Raw genomic sequence first — 5,584 nt, 5'->3', positions numbered from 1 at the left:
TGCTCGCCGGCTCTTTTTAGTGCAATGCAGGGACAGTTCAAGTTCAAAGTCGTCTTCGACGATCGTCTGGTTCCAGAAAATATGCTGCACCTGACTCAAAAGATGATGGAAAATAGAAGATAGAGGGAAGATAGATAGAAGGACAGGAAAAAAAAACCCCAACCTTGCAAAAGACAAGGCCAAATATATAATTAGACATTCCGTTCAAGATATACAACATTACAGCAGTTAATCTGCGAATAAACAACATTTCAACATATTTAACTCCATGCTCATTTAACATTAACACATTGAAATTTGCATAGACATGCTAAGAGCATTTTTCAAATGGCGCGCTTAGGCCTCATCTGCCCGTATCACATGTGCGTCACAATCAGCCATCTTTCATGGCCGAATACACGACAAAAACCCATCAAAATAACACTTGTAAACTGCTTAAAGTAACTTTTAAACCTGAACATTAGTTATTTAACACATTCACCCGATATTCCTCCCGTTTTAAACAGAGGATTAGCTTTTATACATCTTATGTACATTACTGCACATAATACAACAGCATTTGATGGTTAAACACCATTTACGGAACATTTATACAAAGCAACCTCTATAATTGAGGATTTAATCACTTTACTCACCAAGAGAATTCAAATTTTCTAATTATGAAGGTTTCAGACAGGCAACACTCCAACCTCTGCGAGTTTCTCTCTCCTCCTCTATAACAGTTTGCGCCAGCATCAATCGTGTTAAACGACTGATGTTCAATTCACATTTTTTTCTTAACACAACTGCTGATTTATGTGTTCTAATTCTGTTTTTTCCTTTTTCAGGACCGTGTCGCAGCTGTTGTTTCTCTCTCTCGCATCGCCATTTTCACTCGTACTCCCTCGCACAGCTCCGATCATAGGGCGGGGCTAACTCTTCGCTCTCCTCATTGGAACAATTTTCACTTATTTGAATAAAAAAAAGTTTCTAAAATAGTTTTATTTATTTTTTTTCATTTATACATTTTCTACTTCACAATGTTATTAAAATAAAGTGCTGATTTACATATTCACGAGTCTTATGGTGTTTTATTCCCTTTTCTATTTTACATTAACAGGGCTCTTAGTAACCTGGGTTACACAAGCATGCAAAGTAGAAGTGAAATCACCCATTGTAAGTATGTCAGCAGGAAGCATTAGGGTCCTGCTGCAGGTGGGAGCCTTGAAAAAACCTCCCTCTCCAAACTTTAACCTGCAGGCTCTTGGATGGCACCTCCCATCCAGTCCAAAATGTCAAGAGCTTTTGCAGCTGGTCTGTGGTAGCTGTGTGGACAAAATCACAAGATACATACAAACAACTCAACACTTTTTGTAAGGTTGTACACACTAACATTTAACTTTTTCAAACAGCAAACAACATTAAAGGGATTGTTGACCCAAAAATTTAATTCTGTCATTAATTACTAACCCTCACGTTGTTCCAAACCCAGTAAGACCTTCGTTCTTTGGAACAAAAATGTTTGTGATTTTGTTTAATAAAATCTGAGAACTTTCTAAACCCTCCATAGACAGCAACATGATTATCACTGTCAAGGTCCAAAAAGATAGAATTATCCATGTGACTACAGTGGTACAACCTTAATATTATGAAGCGACGAGAATACTTTTTGTGCGCAAAAAACAAACAAAGAAACAACATTCAACTGTCCGTGTAGTAAACAGTGCAGCGTTTCCGCATTGTACGTCAGAACACCAGCTCACCATCGTGGTGCTCATGTGAACAGCCAACGGACAATAAAGAATCTCCGTTCCAGAAGTGCTGTCTTTACAATGTAAACTTCGTATGAGACTGATGCAGACTAGAAGAAATTGTTGAAAAAAAGTTGTTATTTTTGAGAACTTCATAACATTAAGGATGAACCACTGTAGTCACATGGACTGTTTGAAACGATGTCTTTACTACCTTTCTGGGCCTTGAAATTGGTTGTTGTGTTGCTGTCTACGGAGGGATCGGCAAGCTCTCAGATTTCATCAAAAATATCTTAATATGTGTTCCGAAGATGAAGGAAGGTCTTACTGGATTTGAACGGCATGAGGGTGAGTAAATGACAGAAATTACATTTTTTTGGGTGAACTAACCCTTTAAAAGAAGTCTTACAATGAACAGTTTGAACAATACTTTTACAGAATTAATGTAATTAAACAATCAATTTATGATAAAGCTAAAAAAAAACAAAAACAATATGAATAATGATTGTTGCCAATTTGACTTTCAAAGTATTCAGTAACAGGAGCTCAAATATTTTTTGACAAATATGTGAAAAAGGACATATTACCTTTCTGAATGTATTCACGTAGAAACTGTATTTGGCGAGTGACAACTTCAGGGTGCAATCTGTCGTCGTCGTCATCTGATTCAGCAACAGGCCAAACAATGTGCTGAAGAATTACCTACAATTAAAATGTAACAAATCACCAAATTAAACTGCACAAGGACGAATTTGCATCTATTCATCTGAAGGATATACCTCTGGGCCATACTCAGCATCACTTGCCCTTGGGAAGAGCACTTTAACAGCATTTTCTCTTTCAGCGATAAATGGCCAAATCTTTGTCTCTTTGATTCCACACCTCAGCTGCTTTACTTGACATTTAGTCCTATACAAAACCTAGGGAAATCATGTACAGTAATACAACTATTTCAAGGAAGTGTTTTCTTTACACATCTCTGGGAATTAATGGATTTGAGGAACTCTTATTAGTCACTAAACACCTGCAGTGCAACAATCAGTGTGTCCAACATCAGTAAAGTCGAAATGAACAAGGTAATAAATAAGATTAGATATTAAAAGATTAACACTCACAGCATGTTGCAGCATCCTGTTAAAGAGCCATTTCCGGTGGTCTTCAGAAAACCCAGGAAGATCCCACATAACAGAAAGTCTCGTGATTTCCTCCCTTTCCTCCTCAGAAATGGGACGATTACCTTCCAGCTGATAATTTTTTTATTACAAGCTTGCAATTACAATACTTCATTTTTATTACAATCAAATCTTAGTATCAGATAATGATATATTCAGTATATGAGTTTACCACAGACTGGTATAAAGTATGCAGGGAAATAATTTATCCTATTTTCATTTCAGTATGATGATAGAAATGTTTTGCACCTACCAATTGGATAGTATGCCTCTGATTCAAATCAGGACAGTCCTTCAGATGAATCTCTGCAGTCTCAGTGGCACCACCCACCAACACATGGATTATGGCAGGGCTAATCCCAGGAAGCAGAGGGCCACCGTGAAGAAATGAGTGGCCAATCATGCGACCAGCAACAACAAATAAGTCGCTATCGAGCAGAGTTTGACTGCAGCATGGAACAAGGTGATCTGTTCACCCTCAAACAGGAGTGTTATATCTGCTACACCTGAAAAAATAATTTAATGGTATGGTACACTATTAATAATCATGATTTTTTTTGTATAAATTAGGATGATAGACACAAAATTGCAATTAGCAATAATGAATACCAAAATTGAGAGAAAAACCAGTCCTCAACTTCTCAATAGTCAAACTCAGGAGGTGTCTATTGACCCCATCACCAATTGCAGCATCTCCTATAGAACATAAGTTATGTAAGAGAAATGCTATGAAGTAGGGCTGTGCAAAAAATCGAATGCGATTTTCATGCACATCTCTTCAGTAAAGACGCTCCTGTAATTAGAGGTATATCTCCAGCATGTGTATTCAGATCTTGGTTGCCAGGTTTTCACAACAAATCCTGCCCAGTTGCTTCTCAAAACTAGTCCAAAATTAGCCCAATCGCGTTTCCAGGAGGCTTCCTGATAAAAAATTGCTTTCCGGGGTTAAAATGTAAGTTTTATGGCATGGTTGCCTTGGTAAAATTCGCATTTTTAGGGGCTAAATATCATGTTATTGGTATTGTCGCTTCGACCCACGGACATTAAAAACAACCACAGACTTGGCAACATTGGTTGGCATTTACTACACAGAGCCGTAATTCACTGACAATCTACACAAAATCGATTTTAAAATCGGTGGCGATTCTTTGTCGATTTTGAAAGCGATTTTTGTGTTAGTTGTCGGTAGACTACGGCTCTGTGTAGTAACTGCCGCTCCACCTGAACCAGTGTTGCCAAGTCTGCGGTTGTTTTTCATGTCCACGGTTTGAAGCAACCCCGATACCAATAACGTGATATTTAGCCCCTAAAATGCGAATTTTACCAAGACAACCATGCCAAAAAAAACGTATATTTTAACCCCGGGTAGCAATTTTTTTATCCTGGAACCTCCTGGAATCGCGATTAGTTTTGGACTAGTTTTGAGAAGCAACCGGGCAGGATTTGTTGTGAAAACCTGGCAACCCTGAGCTGAACACACGTGCTGGAGATAATACTTCTAATTAAAGGAGCGTCTTTACTGATGAGATGTGCATGAAAATCGCATTCGTTTTTTTGCACAGCCCTACTATTGATGGTTTTTTTATACATATTAAAGAATATATTAAAAAAAATTCTGCAACACATTAAAAAAAGGAAAGACCTGAGAAAGGCTTCGACTAAAATATTCATAAATCTGCTAACAGTTACCTTCTAATATGCACTTTAGTGGAGCAGCCCAGTTCACTCCCTTTGCCTTGTAAAAAGACAAAATGGATCTTTCTTGGTCCTCAGGACTGTCTTTTAAATCCAGGTGGAAACGCAGTGGCTTTGACTGGCTCTGTTCCCTCAGCAGAGTCCTGCAGAACAATACAGACGCCATGCCTGGATCTAAAATCTTCATCCATTCTGTGATCATAATAAAAAACAATAAAAAACAATCAACCATTCTCTCATGAACATGAATGAATAAATAAGCTCCCTACGTTGTTCCATTATACTTGGTATACTATAATAAATTATACTTCATAAAAGGTTACCGTTTGAATTAGCTCCTGCTTGTACAGATGAGTCCACAGCTGAAGAAGGTCCAGGAAGTTCCTCTATCTGATGGGGACTGTTATTGGTGGCATCCCTGGGACTATTTCTTCTTTCAAAAACTAAGTGAATTTCAGGTTTTGAAGATGTCAAATTTAACATTTTTAGAAAGTTTTGCAAAATACAAGTGATACAACCTGTCAATGCAGAAATTTGCATGGGTTGGGAGAAAATCAGTTGGTATCACTGTCTGGCAAATGGGCAAGTCTGTAAGTAAAACAAACATTTAAGAGAATAAAACAATTGAAGTGACAATTTTACAATATTTAGCTATATAAAAATATAGTTTACCCCAAATGAATCCTCAGTGTCTGTAACCTGAAATTCTTCAGTATCATCCTCCAGATCTTGCTCAGATTCAGCTTGCTATTTCACAATTCACATTCATTATTTTAATGCTCTGGACTAGATGAAATTAGTGAATAAACATTAACAACAAAATCAGAGAAAGAATATATAAAATAACTTACTGAACCCTCTACATGTAAAGCCAGCATCTGAAGGGGCATTTTCTGGCCACATGACACACAGTTTGCTTTGGGCATTTTACAAAATTCAGGAGCATCGTAGGGTAGGGGTTCTGTTGAAAGTTTCTCTTGAATTGGA

General features: G+C 37.5%; 1 long non-coding RNA gene across 1 annotated transcript; it reads right to left on the bottom strand.

The window, feature by feature from the left end:
* Positions 1-3,509: 3,509 nt before the first annotated feature.
* Positions 3,510-5,056, bottom strand: LOC122140404. The gene is made up of 3 exons (XR_006157071.1): positions 4,921-5,056; positions 4,592-4,789; positions 3,510-3,598 (listed from the first exon to the last, which is right to left on the bottom strand). It is a non-coding gene; the product is annotated as an uncharacterized LOC122140404 (long non-coding RNA).
* Positions 5,057-5,584: the final 528 nt, after the last annotated feature.

The sequence above is a fragment of the Cyprinus carpio genome, chromosome A4 (assembly GCF_018340385.1).
Source record: "Cyprinus carpio isolate SPL01 chromosome A4, ASM1834038v1, whole genome shotgun sequence".
Taxonomy (NCBI): Eukaryota; Metazoa; Chordata; class Actinopteri; order Cypriniformes; family Cyprinidae; genus Cyprinus; species Cyprinus carpio.
This window is presented reverse-complemented; position numbering and strand designations above follow the sequence as displayed.